Below are 21,887 nucleotides of genomic sequence, written 5' to 3'. Positions count from 1 at the left end.
GCGCACGTACGCAAACACATAGACAGATACACTGATATGTTGCTGCAGAACATACATGCACAAGTATGCGCGCATGCACCCACGCACACACGCAAACTCGTATGACTGATGCATCCAGACATGCACGCTAACACAAAGTGACCCCATCCTCCACCCTCGCACACACTCACACGTTGTAGATACGTTCAAAATAATCAACCAACAAACCAACCAACCAACACACACACACACACACACACGCGCGCGCGCGTTGTAGAAACGTTAAATATTAATCAACCAAAAAACCAGCCAACCATCCAACGAGAACCAACAAATCACCACTATCATCATCCACAACAAACGAACTTGACTGACATACATATGACTCACATGAGTTATCAGATATATCTCAACAGATAACAATGTTTAATGGAAATCACCAGGATGTAAAACCCGAAATGAAAAGGATAGAATGATGAAAACATCCGTGGAACAGATGGTGTAGCTTTCATTTTGCGTTTGATTGTTCGCTGAAAAAAGGTATATATAATTATGTACATGTACTGCAGTCTCGTGATTTTTGCTTTTATTTTTTTATTTGGTGTTTAACGTCGTTTTCAACCACGCAGGTTATATCGCGACGGGGGAAGGGGGGAGATGGGAGTGATTTTTGCTGTTTTGTTGATCTATGTATACGACGTCAAAACAGACTTTCATGTCTTGTGCGTCTGGACACAAAGATGTGCTTCTTCTTGAAAACACGAACATCAGTATTCTCCACATTTTTCTTGCACTCTCCCAAAAAAGTTTAGCCGACCCAGACTGACTGGAGTGCGACTATTGATTGCTTGAATCGTAGCAGACCCCGAACTAGTCCAAGGGCGTTGGTCAAATGCGTCGTCTTTTTCTTTCCACAGCTGCCGTGCACGAGACAGCCAAGTCCCACCACTGAAAGCGAGGGTTCGTTTTGTATTGATCGGATGTGACTGGACTGTTAAATCTAAGGAATGTCTGGGCTGACGACGTAAACTGAGGGGTAAAAAAAACCTAAATTAACAGTCATGCTTTCACCGTCCATCTCTGCTGCGTTTCTGGTTCCCCGACCGATCACATCTCTACATTCCGACCCTAGAATTATTTGCAACAATAATTCAAAATGTAAAAACACGTTACTATCTTTAGTGACCAACGACCAGCGACAGCTGGACGGATTTAATTGGGGTTGACCTTGAACTTCGAATTCATTGTTCGAGGATCGCGGCTGTCGCGGTGTGTTGGTCGGTTATTATTATTTTTTTAATTTTTATAATGTCCCTACAACCGATATGGCTGTGCGGGACAGACTCGATGCAAGTTTGTGTACTTTCTCACTGTTCTTGGTGGTCTCTGTCTTTCAAAGTTTTTACCTTTAAATATATCGCTGTAAAACGAACGTTCTAAAATCTCTGTTACTACTAATCTTGTTAAAATTATTGATCTCATTTAAAATCTTGTCTGGGGGGACGTCCTGGAATAAAAAAAACTTCAGAATATCTGCACTGTGGTGTTTGACATGAATTTCATGTACACACACACACACACACACACACACACACACACACACACACACTCGCATGCACTTACGCACGCGCACTGAGGAAAATTGCTTACAATTCGTTTGCTTCATCATTATCAACATTTAGTCTTGCGTATTTGAACAACTCGGGTTCATTCAGTTCCACTCTTAAACACTCATACACTTGTTCACATACTGTCCGAACCGCGTGGCTTGGAAAAACTAAAACTTGCGCAAAGTGCAAACGTGTACTTCTATCAAAACGATCAGTATTTGTTTGATTTCATCAGTCACGACCATGACACCGATCTCGAAGAACACGTCACAACGACCATGACACCGATCTCGGAGAACACGTCACGCGTATAACGGCTTCGCGAAAGAGGTGTTAGATTTCTACTCGGTAAGAGAAGCATGTACCTACACGTGGCTTAAACCAATACAATATTCATTAAACGTTTCTCTTTCATCACGAGTGTGCGACAGGTGTATGAACGGCCATCTTCAGACACGTGGATAGATGCACAGGTGGGAAAATAAAAGTCTGATGCAACTAAGAAATATGATGGCTGAGCTATATGAACAATAACATAAGGAAATACAAAAACAAACAACACTTCACGTACATACACGCTTGCATAGTACACGGTGGGACGCACACGAAGAGGCAAGTTATGCAGCGGATCGAATACGAACGCCTGGATGTTTGGAAAAGTAAAGCTACACGCACCAAAAAAACTATCAACTGATTTTTTTATTTTTTTATTTCCATGTTCATGTTTGTTGCTCGTTCAGAAAGACTATGTGTAGAACCAAGAATTAAAAATTCCAACGTCAATTAGTCATGATCACAACTTATCCCTCACTCAAAAATGGTCTCTCACTTCAGACATGGCGACAACATAGGCACTTCGCACACAGCAATAGCATGCATGACTGAACGTCGGTGCGTGCATGTGTCCGCCGAAAGTACAAACTTACCCACTGAGTTACAGCTGATCGGTTGGTTGTTGGTTGGTAATGTCCCTTCAACCTATGTCTATAACCTCTTTGTCTCTGTTCAACATAGTTGTCTATTTTGGTGCGATTCACTTCGAGTTTTTTCTCTCAGTTTGCATGATGGTCTCCGTGTTTGAAACTACATGTATATAGTTTAAAAAAAAAAAATCTCTATTCAGCCTATTGTCCCATCGCTGGGAAATTCGGATCGCTTCCTCCCAGTGGAAAGCTAGCAGCAATAGAGTCGCGCTACCCCAAAGTCAAGGGATTCATTAGATTTGTTTTACTTTCTTTTTCCATTTCGTTATTTTCCTTCATCGCTGGCGAATTGGGATCGCTTCCTCCCAGTGAAAAGTTAGCAGCAACAGAGTCGCGCTTGTGGTCTAAGTTGTGGAAATTTCCAAGTTGTGGAATGTGTCCAAGTTGTGGTATGTGTCCAATATGTGCAATGTTGTGGTATATGTCCAAGATGTGGAATGTGTTGAAGATGTGGTATGTGTCCAAGTTGTGGTATGTGTCCAAGTTGTGGTATGTGTCGTCCAAGATGTGGAATGTGTTCAAGATGTGGTGTGTCCAAGATGTGGAATGTGTCCAAGTTGTGGTATGTGTTTAAGTAGTGGTATGTGTCCACGTTGTGGTATGTGTCCAAGATGTGGTATGTGTCCAAGTTGTGGTATGTGTCCAAGCTGTGGTAATGTGTCCAAGTTATGGTATGTGTCCAAGTTGTGGTATGCGTATAAGATGAGGTATGTGTCCAAGTTGTGGTATGTGTTCAAGATGGGGTATGTGTCCAAGTTGTGGTATGTGACCAAGTTGTGGTATGTGTCAAAGACGTGGTAATATCGTCATGTGTCCAAGTTGTGGAATGTGATGGGACAATAAAGAAATGGAGAAAAAAAATCTAATAGATTCACTGACTTTCGGGTAGCGCGACTCTGTTGTTTCTAGCTTGTCACTCGAAGGAAGCGACCCACATTTCCCAGCGATGGGACAATAAAGAAAAGGAAGAAAAATCCCATAGATCTCCCTTGACTTTGGGGTATCGCGACTCTGTAGCTGCTAGCTTTCCACTGGGAGGAAGTGATCCGAATTTCCCAGCGACGGGACAATCTAGTAATGATATAGAGAAAGAAAACAAAATCAATGGAGTCGCGCTACCCCAACAGTCAAGGGATTTTGTTTTTGTGCCTTGACTTTTGGGATGACAAGAAGATATCGAGAACATTAACATGATTAGTAAAAAAAAATGATTACAAATCACGGGGCGCGCAGACCCTTGATTTTAACTCCCAGGCTCAAAACTGTAAGGTCAAGTTCAGCAGCTAAAGTTGCTTCTATGAATACGGCTTCTGACGTCATTTAAAATTTTAACCAGAATTCACCACTTCCGTACTCTCGCGGACGTTCGAGATACAATGGCCGCCAGATCAGAACGCGAAACGCTTCGTTTCAGCCACGAAATACTTCGGATTATGGCCTAAACGATTCCGAAATAAACTAAACCCTGTGAGGGAAGGTGAGAAAACATTTTCCTACGGCATGCATATTAGGTTAACCTAAGTCATGCCAAAACGCAAATAAACACGTTTTTGACACCAGCCTGTTGGGGTCCTTTAAGTTTGATGATTCCACAGAACATTGGCACTTCTTGATATTCTATTGCAATTAAATATTACAGCCAATCAAAGACGTGCAGAGGAAGTCAAGCCTCTGGCTGAGGTAAAACAAGAACAGCCGGCTGAAAACGAGTCAGTGACAGTGGTAAGTAAAAGTTTGTATAATCTATACATCTAGAAGAATTAGCTGTTGAAGAAAGGTTAGATTAAAGGCACAGTAAGCCTCCCGTAAACCATCACAGATACGGTCAGGCTTTTACACACAGTACAAACACTCTTTCATTTAAACACTCACCGATTGAGAACATCCTAGGTGCCCTCCGTAAAGAGCGAACAATTTTCAAAGAATTTATTTTTGCGTGGTTTATCTTACCCCTGAGCCATCGTGAACCCGTGTGATCCAGTTTCCCTTTTTCACAATGTAGTCGCCATTAGTCATTTGAATACGACTCGATGTGAGCTTATCTACAATAGCACGTTTTTATGCACGAAACAAACGGCTGTGGTTCACAAGAACTCTAGCGATGGCTTTTGACTGCAGAGAGGAACGGCGAGATGCATAAACCGTCGTCTGCTACGACCCTTGCGTGATCCTGCTTCCGGGCTTTTCAGTCTTTTTTCAAACTTTCAAAACTTCGAATTGTACTGATCTTGTCTTGATGAAAAAAGAATTCTTTTATGATTAAAGAATGTTGGTGTAACAAGCTGTCAATTTATTATTTAGATTTTAAAAGTTAGGTCTAGCGCAAAAACGCACCACGGTCGGGAAGTAACTCATTTTTGACAATCTGCAAAATTAATTCTTTAAAAATTGCTCGCTCTTTACGTAGGGCACCTAGGATGTTCCCGTTTGGTGAGCGTTCAAATGGAAGGGTGTTTGTACTGTGTGTAAAAGCCTGACAGTGACTGTGATGGTTTACGGGAGGCTTACTGTCCGGGCGTGATTTCCGGTAAGTTGAATATTCACAACAGCCGTCCAGCACCAAAACGAGGCGCCATTGTTGTAAAGCACTAAGTCCACGAAAATAAATTCTTAGAAAATTTCTCACGCTCGACAGAAAGCAGCCAGGATGTTCCCGTTCGGTGAGCGTTCAAATAATAGTATGCTTGTACTGTATGTAGACGCTCGGGGAGCTCTGTGATGGTTTACGGGAGGCTTACTGTGCCTTTAATTACACATTAACATGCTTCCATTTGAAACTTCGAGGTCTTCATCGGGGATTGACGCCCGACCAAAGCTAATTGAAGCCCGACAGAGCAAAGCGACGAAGGGCTTCAATTAGACTTTGGGAGGGCGTCAATCCACGATGAAGACCGAGAAGTTTCAAATGGAAGCATGTTAATGTTATTGTAATTCAATCTGACGACGATCTCTTTCCTGCTTTCATGCGGTTGTAAACAGACATAATTGGTTCTGTTCTGTTCACACACTACTTTCAGTCCACCTACCTGCAAGGGTCAAGTCCCAAGAAATATGTTTCTGTGTTCCTATCGTATCACTCTGCTCCAGTTTTGTTTTCTTTCACACACATGTTTCCTTCTTTTTTGACGAGTTTCTGGACAGCAAACTCTAAAACAAATTCTGTTCATCACAAAAGCGATCTTTGGAATTGACTGACGTAGTCCGGAAGAATTCATGCATCAACTTACGTCAAATAATGTTTAAAATCTCAGTCGAAAAGGGTACCTAGGTTGTTCTCTAGCAGTAAGTGTTTTAACGAAAGGGTGTTTGTACTTTTGTGTAAAAGCCTAACCGTGTTTGTGGCCAGAAACTGATGGTTTACAAGAGGCTTTCTTTCTTTCTTTATTTGGTGTTTAACGTCGTTTTCAACCACGAAGGTTATATCGCGACGATTACAAGAGGCGGAGTGAAAACATGTTTCACTGCATAAATTTTCTTGCCAAGATATATTAAGGTGCATACCTTCTTGTGAAAACAGTTCTGATGACTAAATTGTTTGTCACATCTGCCAAGGCTTATGCATGGGATAAGACCATTCATCCACTCATAAACAAATTCAACAGCATGACATCTTTCTTTGCTGAGTGTGTGCATCGTTTGTTGGCTCACGTAAGTGTAGCCTATGCGATGCTAACTTTTGTCTGTCTGTGCGTGTGTATGTTTTTATGTGTGTGATAGAAACTTTAACATTTGACTGAACTGAATTGCGGAAAAACTCAATTTTTCAACATAAAAGCTGATCGAACACACATTCTCAGTCAGTGGGACTCCGGTGCCAGATCGACAGCAAAATGTGTTAAGAGAAGAAAAACAACCTATGATGAGTTGAACGAAGAACTCTTCGAGTGGTTTTCAACAGCTTGATCAAAGAATCTTCCAGTGAATGGCTCATTGCTTCAGATAAGAAACCGATTGCACCTCTCTCTCTCTCTCTCTCTCTCTCTCTCTCTCTCTCTCTCTCTCTCTGTATGTGCGCAGTCTTTGCTTTTGTTTACAATTATTCTCTGTATATGTTCCAAGGACAGGTTGGAAGTATCCTTATGTAATAAAGTTCTGAGCTCTCTCTCTCTCTCTCTCTCCTTTTCTTTGAACAAAAAACAAAAACAATAAAACTTGAGGGCTTCAAAACTTTGAGTTTTAATAATCACTGTGAGCCTTGCCACTGTCCTTTGCTCGCAGGTTTTACTGAGTAGTTCACTCTAATGATTACCTGCATATGCAGATGGAATTATATGTGTTTGTGTGTGAATGAATTGGCATGTTAACAAATTACCTACTATTTCAGATTCCAAACCATTTGCTTGGCAAAATAAATCGAATCTGCGCCCAGAAGACAGTTAATGATATTCTCCATGGCCTGCACAGCACAGACTTTTCAGCATCACACTGCCTGACTGGTAGCTCCGACATGGAGGGTCTGCCAGTGCATGAGGTGAACGCCATAACCCGTGAGTAATCAAAAATTATTATGTTTTATAATAAGATAGTACAGTAAAATTTGATATACTTAATTTGAAATTTTTGTTGTTGAAAGGGAACGGATTCTAAGAATTGCGTTAAAAAAGAGATGTAACGGTCGTTTTCCGGAAATAAATTAACCCTTTCGCTGCCAATCAAAACTTGCGTATGTGCATTCCTGACTGCCAGGGAATATTGGAGTTCGGGGTGTAATAATTCACAAAAAATTCTAGCTCCAAACTGGCAGTAGGTAGGTTATATACACACACAAAAAAATAGGGAAAAAAAGGAGGTTCTAAAAATAAAATTAAAAACACAATTACACGCATCTTCTCACATTTGTTACTTCAAATCTTGTTTAAAACAAATCTTGATCTCCTTTCAAAAAATAAAAACAACTGTTGCCAATGGTAATGTTCCGGGTTCACGTCCTTTGAACCCGGAAGGGTCACGCAGGACCTGTTCAGTTGTGTTACTTCCCCTGTCTTAGGATCTGTTCAGTTGTGTAACTTCCCCTGTGTTATGGCTTCATGCGACACGTCTGATAGTGCGCCTGTCCAATACAGGGATTTTGTCACATCCTAATCATTTTTCATTTGTCAGCATATTTGCGCACTTCAACGTCTCCTTTAATATACAGTGATGTTCAGACATGAAAAACGTTTCTTTTATGATTAAAAAAATGTAACATTTCATGATCATCCACATTATTTGGTTTCTTTTCTTTAAAGATTTGTGTGAAAAACACGATACTATGTGTTTGTGTCGCTTGAAGTTTCAGTCTGATTCGCAGTCGTTCACATCTAGAGATTGTTTACGGTGGTCCTGGCGTAAAATAAAAAGAAATGTTCTTGCAACACGTACTGATAAGGGTACAGAAAGTAAGCGATTGTTGCGGAATTCTCTTTATCGTTCATTCTTTATCGTACACAATCATTACTACATATCGCTCTCAGTTCTCACTAGCAGACAACAGAATTTTAGCTTTTAAGGTTTTAATCATTAGGTGCATTTCAGTGAAAAATGGACAAAATGTAAGAAATATATTTTTCAGCAGGACCATGTTGTGACGATTTATTGGAACGACCTACAATTGAGGACAACCGAGACTATCGCGGAAATATTCTATCGCATTGACCGAGACTATCGCAGAGTAACATAACTCACGTCATCAATCACAGATGACGTAAGCAGAATTTTACTTGTGTCATTCCGAAGCAAGAAACAGTAGAACAGATTGTTTAGAATATTGATTGCTAACAAGAAAAGAAAATACAGGTAGACAATAGAAAGGAACACCTGAAATTATATTTCTTTCTTTATTTGGTGTTTGACGTCGTTTTCAACCACGAAGGTTATATCGCGACGGGAAGAAGTATATTGAATAGTCCATAAATGTAAAAGGTGAGAGGATTATTTCTTGGTGATAGAATGTAGGAATTTCATAACCAACGTAAAAATAGTTCTAACCGATTTGTGAGATGGGAAGGCAAAATCTTTCCATGTCCACAGGAGAATTCGTTTGTCACAAGCTTAATTTGAAGTAAGTACACGAGATTAATTATCGTTCAAACCAAGCAAGTAACAGGCATACTAGTATGTGAAAGCGGCATAGTTAGAACAAGAACAAGATGTAGAATTCATAATTCATTGACTGTATGTAATTGACTTTCATGACAACGGACATCAACGATTCGTTTTAGGAACATAACTAGAATTTTGGTTAGTTGCTTGATATTAACGCAGACAAGCATTGTTGATGTTCGTTGTGTGTAAGTCTGTCTGATAATCCTTCACACGTATTAAATCATATCCAAATTCTAGTCTAAAAAAAAAAGGAATGTACAAGATAAAACCCTAGACAACAAGAAGGGCAAAGCCCATACGACTCACATGCTTGACCTTGACCTTTACATGACCTTGACCTTCAGGGTCAAGGTCAAATAACTAAACCTAGCAATGACATCATACACTAAGAACTGCTTTACACATTTTTCCTACCAAAATACATGTGACCTGACCCAAGGTCAAGGTCATCCAAGGTCATGCAACACAAAGCTGTTAATTCAAGACAGGAAGTACAATGGTGCTTATTGGCTCTTTCTACCATGAGATATGGTCACTTTTAGTGGTTCACTACCTTATTTTGGTCACATTTCATAAGGGTCAAAGTGACCTTTTTTTTTTCTTTTTTTTTTGGTCAAAGTGACCTTGACCTTGATCATATGTGACCACATGTGTCTCATGATGAAAGCATAACATGTGCCCCACATAATTTTTAAGTTTGAAACAGTTATCTTCCATAGTTCAGGGTCAAGGTCACTTCAAAATATGTATACAATCCAACTTTGAAGAGCTCCTGTGACCTTGACCTTGAAGCAAGGTAAACCAAACTGGTATCAAAAGATGGGGCTTACTTTGCCCTATATATCATATATAAGTGAGGTATTCAATCTCAAAAACTTCAGAGAAAATGGGAAAAATGTGAAAAATAGCTGTTTTTTAGACAACATTTTTGGCCCCTGCGACCTTGACCTTGAAACACGGTCAAGATGCCATGTATGTTTTTTTGGGCCTTGTCATCATACACCATCTTGCAATTTGGTACTGATAGACTGAATAGTGTCCAAGAAATATCCAACGTTAAAGTTTTCCGGACGGCCGGACGGACGGAAGGACGGACGACTCGGGTGAGTACATAGACTCACTTTTGCTTCGCATGTGAGTCAACAATAATCATACATTCCTCCAAGAAAATCAGTAACACCTGTTAACAAAATAAAGGCGGTATGAAAATAAGCCGCTATTATGGGACTGGAGCTATATTGGAATGAAAACAATGTTCTGCTTTTCGACCATAAAGAGTTAGTTACAGCACGTTCTTATAGATTACATTTAATAATCTAAACAACGAAGTGACTGTGGTAAGATGAACAAAGTTAAAAAACAAAGGAATACATTTAATAAGTAAAACTGAACACAACCCTTGTCTGAATTTCTGGATGCATAAGTTTAATATAGAAATAACTAAATGGCATTGGCTCATCGTAAGGAATGTATCTAAAGAATCAAGACTGAGAGAATTGCACTGGAAGATACTGCATAACATATATCCGACTAATATATTGCTGTGTAAAATGGGAATTAGAATGAATAACAAATGCTCATTCTGTCCAGATAAGATTGATTTTGTGGAACATTTCTTTTATGAATGTTCTGCTATACATCCAATTTGGGAAAGAATAACCAATAAGGTATTTCAGCAGTATAATGGTAATATAAAAATTGATGTTCAAACAGCACTGTTAGGATACATGAAAACACCTGGTATTTCAAACAATTTAGTAAACTATATCAATTTACTTATTATTGTGACAAAAATGTGTGTGGGAAAATTCAAATACGGGAAACCAATTGAAATTGTGTGCATGTTTAATTCAGAGTTAGATTTGCGACACATATAGACTGAGAATAATGGTAATTGTAAAATATTTTAATAAAATCGTCCATTGTTGGTATTTGTCCATGATAGAGGTGAAAAGATAAGGGCAAAAGAAGTAAATTTAAATGTGTTGTTGGGTTTGGGTTTTTTGTTTTTTTCAAACCCTATCTTTAAGCTGTTGATTTAAAAAATGTAAGAAAAAAGAAAAAAGAAAGAGGGAGAAGGAAAAAAAAAAAAGGAAAAAAAGGAAACTGAGCTGAACATTAGGAATAAATTTATGTTATGATTATTTTTATTTATTTATTTATTTAAACATATTAGTTTACTGATAAAGTTTGTTGATTTAAAAATGTACACATTTGACAGAGAAAAGAAAAGACCTATGAAGAAGGTTTGCTCCAAGCAAAAAAAAAAACAAACAAAAAAAGGCAAAAAAATAATTGTAGTAGCAAACCTGCATGCAACTGAGGTTAAAAAAAATTAAAAAAAAGGAACAAAAACGTGGAAACACTTGTTTTCTTCTTTTTTTTCAGTTGCATGGTTGCTTCAACTTATCTTTTGTGTGCCTGATTTCTGGATGGGGTTTTGTTGTTGATTGTTTTGGTAACACAGGCAAATACTTATATAGAACTTAATAAAATGACTGTTCAGATCCACTGTGAAGGTGGAGGCGAAGGCCAATAACGGAGATGCACGATTGGTTGGCAACCGGCGTGTGGCCATGAATGAAGTACAGACGATCAGACAGTATGTAGAGGAGGGTTGGTTGGTAGGTTATCATTTTTGTATGATCTCTTCAGCTGATATTGCTATTCGAGATCGATGCAAGTTTGTTTTCCTTTTCTCAGTTCACAAGGCGAGCTCCATACTTAAAGAAAAAAGTCCCCCCCCCCCCCCCCAAAAAAAAAAAAATACTGTAAACATCTGGTCTAGTGTAATTATTATAATGTCAATATCAAAGCAAGCTTTTATGTCTACGTGTACGACGCCAGTTTATAACTATGTTACTAAATCTAGCTCTCCCTGTGCACATCTGCCTCACCGTCTCATCACGCCATTTTTGCCGCAGCTGCTACAACTTGTTCAAACAATGTGACGCACACACACACACACGCACACACACTACATGGCAGCGTTTGCCGCTCTACAAAGAGGTTGCAGAGAGACCCGCCGAATACGGAACCGAGACAAAGTTGGTTGGTAAATATTGTGTATCGACCAAGGTCGATGCAAGCACGGTCTGTTTCCTTTCTCAAGTAACATAGTTAGCTCCAAGCTTAAATGCATATGTACTCGATGACTATACACGCTAATTGCTTTACCCACAGCTGGAGACATGCTAAATTAAGTTCCCTGCAAAATATTGTGGTCTAGGACCCCTTCAATGTTGAGATATGTTAATTTTCATTTTGATCTGGATCGTCCTATTTATAGATTTGGCAACACATGTAACGTTGATGCAAGGGAGCTAACACCGCGGCTTTGTTGACATCCTCACTTTTTCAGAGGCTAGAACAAGCTGTAATGCATGTATTATGGTCCGCGCATGGTGACATATCGTCATTATATGGTCTTATGGTGCGTTTGACATCGATTATGGGCAAACTACACTTTGTAAACACGGGAGCGCGTACATATGTCTTTAAAACTCTTGACAATGGCGTCTATAACCGTACAAAGAAGGGTCTAAAAGTTCATACCTTTCACTTTTCTTGCATTAAATGTTGCTAAAAATATTGATCTCCTTTTAAAAGGTAAACATACCGAGACAAAGATGACATGCATTGACTTCGTCTCAGACTCTTGATTCAACTAGTGTTCTGCCTCCCTACCCCCCCACCCCCCACCCCCCACACACACACACACACACACCAAGACGACGAACTGTTATCTCCAAACGGGATGTTACCAAAGCTATCCGAGACGAGAATAAGGGACACCAAAAATGATCTTTGTAACGGTTCCGTATATTGGGTGTGCGGTCGTTCTGCCCGCAATATCTATATTACAGCAAACAACACGTGGTGTTGACTGTTGATTTAGGTCGATAGCGAAAGCGACAGTTTGTGCTGATGTAAAAACTAAACGTGGAAGTGTCATTATAAGTACAGAGCGTACGGTGCGACTTTTAGTGAATCATTTACTTATTGTAATCCATTCATGACTATATATGTTCCACACGTGGAATTGCCTGATGAAACACCTTGAAACAGCTTGCATCAACTGGGCGGCAGAGGAGGATGGATGTGTGTGTGTGTGTGGTGGGGGGGTGTGTGTGTGTGTTGGTTGGTTACTATTTTGTATTGTTTTGTATTGTCTCTTCAGCTGTTATTGCTATTCGAGACCGATGCAAGTTTCTTTCTCAGTTCACATGGCAAGCTCCATGCTTAAAACTATCAGGTATATCACTGGGTTTTTTAAATCAAAGTTTAAAACTTTCACATTTATTTCTTGAAATCTTGCCAAAGTCCGTCCGGGGGAACATCCCGGTGTGTGTGTGTGTGTGTGCAGTGTGTGTGATCGTGTGAGAGAGAGAGAGAGAGAGAGAGAGAGTGAGTGTGTGTGTGTGTGTGTGTGTGTGTGTGTGTGTGTGTGTACATGTGCGTGAATGGTGCTGATGCCACCGAGGCACGTGTGTGATATACAGCTCAATAAACGGAACCCAGTTTAATGACGAAAACCGTGATCAAGAGTAACATCACACAACGTTGAAAGGAAATTCAACACTTCACATCTTTTTTCAAAGATGAACCTCGCGTCAACAGAAAGGGGACTTATCTTTAATTTCTTCTTGGCAGTGGTGGTTGTTGTTTTTCGTAATTCTGTCGCTAGTTGCATCCATTACACAGCAAATAAATACCAGAGATATACGCAATAATTGGCAGACAGACAAACAGACAGAGTGAAACCAATACACAACCCGTTTATACGGGTGTGTAAAAATGTGACTCTCCACCACGAAATGAGTCGCATGTCACCTCGCGCGGTTCTGCGCGAGGCTTAATATAAGTCCGGGGAGTGTCTGGTAACAGTGCGTGGGTCACCTTAGTCACAGGCTTATAACTCAAAACAGTTTTTGCTCTTTTCTAAAACGGTTTTCACCACTGGATAGAGCATAAACAACTCTTTATGAAAATGTAAAAATATGAAAATCATGCAAAGGTGATATGCGACTCATTCCGTGGTGGAGGGTCACAAATAGTCTTTAATAAGGCGAGCAATACTTGTCAACGAGAGAGAGAGAGAGAGAGAGAGAGAGAGAGAGAGAGAGAGAGAGAGAGAGAGAGACAGACAGACAGACAGATAGAGAGAGAGGGAGACAGACAGACAGAGAGAGAGACAGAGACAGACAGAGAGAAAGAGACAGACAGACAGAGAGAGAGAGTCAACTCAACTAGATATGCATATCGCTGGTCGAGGTGAGTTAGTTAGTTAGTTGTTGCTTTTTGGCTGGTCGAGGTCAAGTATGTACTGTCTAGATTAACCACAGAATAATTATGCTATGTAAGAAGACTGAACTCAAAGGGGAAGTTGGTGATTGGCTCAAAGGAAAATGTGGGACATTATTTGAACATGGATACAAGTGACTGTCGAGCAAACAATGCCCAAAGTCGAACGCGTACGTGCGTGCTTGTGTGTGTGTGTGTGTGTGTGTATGTATGTGTGTATGTGTGTGTATGTGTGTGTGTGTGTGTGTATGTATGTGTGTATGTGTGTGTATGTGTGTGTGTGTATGTGTGTGTATGTGTGTGTGTATGTGTGTATGTGTGTATGTGTGTGTATGTGTGTGTGTGTTTTTTCCTTCATTGACTGTGAAGGCGTACATTTTGACCTTTTGCTCCTGTCAAAATATAGCCTTCTCCAGCTGAGATAACAAATCCTAATTAATTAAAACTCAACTGTAGTGTCTGGGTTAGTTAGTTAGTTAGTTAGTTAGTTAGTTGTTGATTTTTGGGTCCAACGGACCATATAGGCCAATTCAGGACCCCACAAGTTGAACATTACACATTTGTGTAAGTGCATGTGCAAACCCAATGCTTGTAACATCGTAAAAAAAACCGACACAGAAATAAAAATGTTCACCAAATACAAAAACTTGACCTTTCAGCTTGCTGGAATCTTGCGTAGAGACGCTAAGCTAAGCTCTGTGCGGGGCACTGTCCGCCGCATCGGTCAGTTCCAGCGGTCCGCTACGAGCCAATCAAAGAAAGACGCATGCAATCGCACAAACTGTCCAACGCCACGAGGGTGACCGATAATTAATCCAACAGATCAGAGAGGATGAAGGTGGCTCTCTTTTATGACTGCAAACGTCATACGCTTATCCGATATAAACAAAAGCGACAACCTTCAAATCACTAACGTTTTCAGCCGATACAACTGAAAGTAAGCCAGCGACGACGCACAGGCATTCACACCATCTTTGCGAAATGTATCACAGTAAAACTATTGTGACGGGATTGCCGTCAACACAATAACGTTTGCAGCAGCAAAGGCAATTCAGAGTAGAATCTGGGTTGTTATTGCCAATGCCAGCTTTTCCCGACATGTTATAGAACGTAAGCAATAATGTAGTTAGGATTTCCGTAAGGACTGAGTTCGTAGTTTCGTTATTGGCAATGGCCGCCATGTTTGTTTACTCGACAAGTTAGATGCTGGAAACAAGATTAAAGGTTAACAAACCTGTTATTATAGCGTTATCTGACTAGTTGAACGTTTGGAATAGCTGTTGCTTTTCGGGTCCAGCGGACCATAATAGGCCAAATCAGGACCCCACAAGTTAATCATTGCACATTTTTAGATGAAAACACTTCTAATACATAAAATCCGTAACGTCACCCGAAGGCAACAAAAAAGTCAAAGCAAAACCCTATATGTCAAATAAACTAGGTTGTTTTAAAATTTAAATCTTAAAATAAAGACCAGACTCCTTTAAAAACCCAAAAAGAGCTGAAGAGCTGAAATAGTAGGACTCGACAGAAGTTATAATTAATATGTTACCGGGTCATTAGTAACTCGTTTCAATGCTCGGTAGAAGACGCGATTGGCCTAGTGACCGTCGTAAGTTGCGTTCTACCGGTCAACGGTCCGACGACCGGAGTGGACGGAATATTAATTTAGCGTGCGAGTAAAGTTCTTTTGAAGAGAATAATATTGCAAAGTAAGTAAATATGTCGAAATGTTAACGAAACGATGTCTGCGGACATCGTAATCGTAAGGAAAAGATAGATAAAGAGGGATTATATTTTTGCTGTGGACGAGTTCGCGAGAGAGTCGGCCATTGTTGCCATTTTAGCCAATGCGAGACATCCTTATATTATTTTGGGTTGCTAGGCGGGGTATAAAAGACTCGGGAGACAAAAGCTCGTTAGATTTTGCAGAATAAAGACGAGAGTAGGGTAAATTGCTAGCAGTAAAGGATCTTGATATTCTCTTTTCATCTTTCTTTCTTTCTTTCTTTGGTGTTTAACGTCGTTTTCAACCATTCAAGGTTATATCGCGACGGCTTTTCATCTAAATAGGCAGCGTAGGAGTACAGGTAGTTCTAAAGGACGATCCACAACATTCGGGCCGGCCAAATTGCTTGGTTCCGAACGATCTAAAAGATAGATAGGAGAAAGATCACCGTAGCTAGATAGAAAATAAACCAAATCGGACCGGTTAGGTCCGACAAACTGAGAATAGTTAGGTGGGATTTAAACTAGAGGACGTACGTGCGCTCGTTAAACCCATTGCAGTCGGGTTTGGACTTCGCACGGTGCGTTCATAAATAGGAGTAGCACTTTGTAACTAGGGTCAAATTGTCGTTGGCGAGATAGGGCTGCGGCCTTGGTTTCCCAACGATCAAAAATAGTACTTCGAAGTCTTAGACAGCCCTTGTAATAAATTATTAGCCTGGTGAGGAAAGAACCGTTCTTCCGTTTGTAGCCAGAAAAGCAAGTAGCATCCCTTTCGGAATTTTATCCACCCAAACTTCGGTTAGCTGGGGAATAAACATATCCTGTACGGGATCAAAGCCATAGTTAGCTTGGCGTCGGACTGCAAAATCTCATCGTAGTTAGTATTGTGGGTTGGGAGATTAGGTGTCTTTTTAAATAACCTTTACCTGAATGAAAGCGTGTGACTGAAATGTGAATTTTGGATAACATGTAGTTTGTATCGACATACGATGTTATGCTGGTCACTTGACCTTTTGGTAAAATAAAGTGTTGTTTGGAATTATACAATCTAAGTGTGGACTCCCTTTGTGTCTGATTGACGTTCAAGTTGATTGAGGTCTTGTTCAGTTGTGTAGAATTAGTTATTGACCAGTCAAGCCGGATTCTTAGGAAAAGCGAAGAGTTAGCAGTAGACTAGGCTTAGATTTGCATTGCACTAGGAAATAGAGAAAACACAACGCGAGGTAACATCACATAAAAATAACATCAACTGCATGCATTAGTCTGCAACGCTGGGCAGAGAGAAACATATAGGCAAATTATCTCTCTCTGTTCCTCTTCACAACTTTTACTAGTTCTCGCCGGCAATCAGCTTAGAAATAATAACGTAGTAAGCTGTAGAATTAGCAGAACTGCCACACTATTATCACAGGCGTGGCACCATGGTGCCTCTTCTCTTTAAGCAGGTGAACATGTGTTATATAAGTGCGACCAGTGTGTAACCTAGCCAAAACACTTTCTTCTTTTCTACTTGAAGCCATCAAAACTACACAAGATACGCCCTGAGCATTAAGGTGTCAGCCACTCATCCCCTGGTCACACATGACAAACTCGGAATTCAAATGGTAAGTGAAGACCTCCTGGAGTCAGAGATACTCGGATGTTATCAAAACCTATTATCATTTACACCCGAGTGTCTCTCAACGTGACCAGCTCGACGCCAGGGGGTATTTGAAATTAAAGTAGCAGCTCTGAATGATTTGTATGTGTGGTTGCCGTTGTCACTTCTATAGTAAGCTTAATATTACCACAAATCCAAAAACAAAGAAAAACAACTGATTCTATCAAGATAAGTTTTGTGTGAATATTTGTTTGGCTGTTCACTTAAAAGACCGTTGGGTCGAAATATCTGTGAATGTATTGTTTTGTCAATAACAAACGTTCCAACAACCTACCTTTCTTGGGTTTTTTATTCTAAATATTACCACAGTTACGTTTTCTTACTTTCATAAGGTGTGCTGTTTTACTTACTCTCAAATATGTACGGATAGGTTGTAAGGAAAGGCTTAGCTTCTATCCTTTTCATCACCATCTCTCTGTCTCTGTCTCTCTGTCTCTGTCTCTGTCTCTCTCTCTACTTAACTTCTATTTCTTCTTGTTATTAATCGAGTTACCCTCAATGGGCGAGGGCCGGATGAAAAAAAGCATGTATACATTGCTTATTCTGTTACCCTCGATGAATAAATAAAGTTCAAAGTTCTCTCTCTGCGAACGACCTAGCAACCGCATTACGTAAAAAAAGGAAGGAACTGTGTAGAAGTAACACAACCCAACTCTATTCTCACTAAAAGTGCTTTTTCTTTGCCTATTTTGCGACATTAAGCTTCTTTATTTTTAAACTTGCTTTTGCACAGTGAAAGCAGTTCTCCTGCACGGAAACAATATTTAAAACGTAGAATCTTATGGTATACATTTTGAAGCAATCTAAAGGCCTTTTTTTTATTTGTAGGTATTATACCATAAAAATTAATTGCAGCCTTCACCGTATAGACAACAAACACTGCATGTGTAAAAATTCTCCAGGCAAATGGTTGTGGACAGTTAGGTGACACAACGTTTGCTGGTCAAACACTCGGCAGGCCACGAAGGACAAAAAAAGGCTCCATCCTGGATAAATGTCTAAATGTAGGCTACCCCTTTTTAATTTCGGAGAGAGACTCGTTTCCCGTCCTTGTCAGATAAACTGATTAAACACGCGGGCGCTTACACTGGGTTTTTTTTAGAACAAAAGATGGTTCAAGGGGAAACTGAGTAAATGAGAGAGGACGAGGAAGTTGTGAAAAAGGGTGTTGTGCACTCACACGCGTGCGCTGTACTTTCAGGCTCTGCATCCCAACGCAAAGGCAAAATGCACGCGGAATGTTGCAGGTCCGTGTTGTGCCGTCTTCCAGGATCTTTTTCACATACTCTTGATACCCCTCAGTGTTTCACAGTTTAAGGCTCGATTTTGCCCAAATATTCCACTATTTTTCAATGTGTGACTAAGCTCTTCTGGTGTACCGTTTGGCACCGTTTAACAGGCATATGTTTCGCTTAAAACAATTTTAGCCAATGAGTTAGTTTGCATTAGCAGATACTTTTCGTAAAATACATCAGACACTTGCACACAATCTCCCAAAACAGTGCCAAACAAAGCCTTGTCGGGTTACTGTCCTAAACCCGATTCAAGGGAAACTACCGTATAACTGCCCATCTCGTGAAAAGCTATAAATGCGTACGTAATTCCCTCCCTTGTGTTGTTAGCCTAACGAGTTCACCCCAAATTCACTCATGGCTAAGTCAGATTGTTGTGAAGAATTTCAAAAGATGGCGAGTCACCAAAGAGAAATGGAACAAGAGCTTGAGGCACTCAAACCTAAACTTTCAGAAGGGCAACCACCCAAATACAGATTCACACAAGACGGAAAACACATTTGTTTAAGATGCGGTAAGCCTGGCCACCTAGCCAGATTTTGTACTCAGAAGGGATCAAACGACAAACCGACTGTGCAAAAAAATCATACGCAGGACGGGGAGGGGGAAGGATCAGTGTTTCCCAGAATGATGGGTGAAAGACCAGTTGCTATAGTGGAAATGGGGTGTGTGACACTGGAGATTTTATGGGATGCTGGCTCACAGGTTACAATCATCAGTTTGTTTGTTTGTTTGCTTAACGCCCAGCCGACCACGAAGGGCCATATCAGGGCGGTGCTGCTTTGACATTTAACGTGCGCCACACACAAGACAGAGGTCGCAGCACAGGCTTCATGTCTTACCCAGTCACATTATTCTGACACCGGACCAACCAGTCCTAGCACCAACCCCATAATGCCAGACGCCAGGCGGAGCAGCCACTAGATTGCCAATTTTAAAGTCTTAGGTATGACCCGGCCGGGGTTCGAACCCACGACCTCCCGATCACGGGGCGGACGCCTTACCACTAGGCCAACCGTGCCGGTGAGAGTTTGTATCACAAGCACTTTAGTGAAGAATTGATAAGGAACAATACGTTGGTACGGCTAGTGGGGGCAAATGGATTGGAAGGTGAGATGTAAAAGTAGGGGAGCAGACCATTCCTGGAAGAGTTATCCTTATCCAGAAAGATACTTCTGATTCAGAGCGTCATGAACCGTTAGTCATACTTGGTATGAATGTGATCCGTGATGTGAAAGGAGATCATGGCTGGCGTACAGGTAAACGCTCCATCCAGTCTTGGGTCAATGAGGGTTCCGAAGGGTGGCGTACACATGCCAGCTAAGTCGATTTCAACTGTTTGTGCGAGTGGAGGGTATAGAGAGGTGACAGATGCTGGTGAATATGTCATAGAGGCACTAGAAGAACAGACCAGTGATTCTCTGTTTGTTTGCTTAACGCCCAGCCGACCACGAAGGGCCATATCAGGGCGGTCAGACCAGTGAGAAATGTTTGTTTGCTTAACGCCCAGCCGACCACGAAGGGCCATATCAGGGCGGTCAGACCAGTGAGAAATGTTTACTTGCTCAGACTTTGGTGAAAGGGAAAGGTCCTTGAAATGTTCAGATTGTCAATTTGAGTGATGAAACCTGATCTGTATGAGTATTTGGCGTCTCCAGCCTCGTACGCCTCAGAGACAAAGTATGCCACCTGTTAGGGATTAGATAACCTTGGTCTACCTTTTTGCTCTCTGCTATTGTTTAGTTGGTCTTTCCTGTTGTCTCAGCTCCCAATTTCTCACTCTCTTAACTGTATTTCTTGTAGGACTTTTTTGGTTCGAGTGCCTGAAGGCAGTGTATATAACTGTTTTTATTCATAGGGTTGTATTTGCTATGACCTATAATTAATAATAATTTTTTTGAGGACCATATTGACTATTGCGGACTGTGACTGTGTGACGGGATTGCCGTCAACACGATAAAGTTTCCAGCAGCAAAGGCAGTCCAGAATAGAATCTGGATTGTCACTGCAAATGCCAGCTTTTCCCTGTATGTCATAGTGCATGAGAATGATGTAGTTAGGATTTCTGTAAGGGATGCGTTGTAGTTTCGATATTGGCAATGGCCGCCATGTTTGTTTACTCAGCAAGTTAGATGCTGGGAACAAGACGAAAAGTTAACAAACCTGTTATTGTAACGTTAGTTGAATAGTTGAACGGTTGAAACAGTAGAAGAAGTTATAATAAAGATGTTACCGGGTCATTAGAGCCCGTTTTAATGCTCGGTAGGAGACACGATCGGCTTAGTGACCGTCGTAAGTTGTGTTCTATCGATCAACGGTCTGACGACCGGAGCAGACGAAATGTTGATATAACGGGCGATTGAAGCTCTTTTGAATAGAATAATATTGTAAAGTAAACGAATATTTTGTTGACCAGTCAAGCCGGAATCTTAGGAAAAGCAAAGAGTTAGCAGTAGATTAGGGTTAGATTTGTATTGCACTAGGAAATAGGGTAAAACACAACGCGAGGTAACATCACACAAAAGATAACAACAATTGCATGCATTAGTCTACAACGCTGGGCAGAGAGAAACATATATAGGTAAATTTATCTCTCTCTGTTCCTCTTTACAACTTTTACTAGTTCTCGCCAGCAAATTAGCTTAGAAATAACAACATAGAGTAAGCTGTAGAATTAGGAGAACTGCCACAGATGGCGCCGTGACCATTGGATAGAATTTTGACTGGTCAAAAAGGGTCGGAATCGGACCAAGAACGAAATTTTAGAACAATTTTTTTTCTCTCTTAGGTTTTTTTAGTGTAGAATAGTTGAAATTATTACATTGAAAGAAATAAGGAACCCAATATAACTTGAATGTCGGTCAAACGGAGGGAGTGAAATGTGTTAAATGATTATGATGTGATGTGTTGAACATGGATGTGTTGATTTGTTACTAATTAAGACATAAGGGAAGTAAGAAAAGAAGTCTTATTAGGGTGCGTAGGGATACGATAAATCTAGGTCTAGGATTTCCTCCCTTTTCAAGTTCAACGGCTGAAGAAACAGACAGAATGAAAGGTAGGAACATTTTGGATCTAAAATAGTATTAGATCGTATGATGACGTATTGTGATTAGCGGAAACAATGGCTACAAGGTTGACAACAACCGGACTCTGCGTCAGAGAATAGTCAATAAGAACATTGACTTGTTAAAAAAGAGACATGTTACAAATAAAAATGGACCGGTCGTTTTGTCGAAGTAAA

The 21,887-nt window shown here is 40.5% G+C and overlaps 1 long non-coding RNA gene across 1 annotated transcript; it reads left to right on the top strand.

The window, feature by feature from the left end:
• Positions 1-345: 345 nt before the first annotated feature.
• On the top strand, positions 346-7,316 carry LOC138967622 (uncharacterized). Its single transcript, XR_011455997.1, has 3 exons — positions 346-519; positions 4,212-4,294; positions 6,897-7,316. It is a non-coding gene; the product is annotated as an uncharacterized lncRNA (long non-coding RNA).
• Positions 7,317-21,887: the final 14,571 nt, after the last annotated feature.

The sequence above is a fragment of the Littorina saxatilis genome, linkage group LG5 (genome assembly GCF_037325665.1).
Source record: "Littorina saxatilis isolate snail1 linkage group LG5, US_GU_Lsax_2.0, whole genome shotgun sequence".
NCBI classification, from domain to species: domain Eukaryota; kingdom Metazoa; phylum Mollusca; class Gastropoda; order Littorinimorpha; family Littorinidae; genus Littorina; species Littorina saxatilis.
The sequence above is the reverse complement of the archived record's forward strand: the minus strand, read 5'-3'. Positions and strand labels throughout refer to the sequence as shown.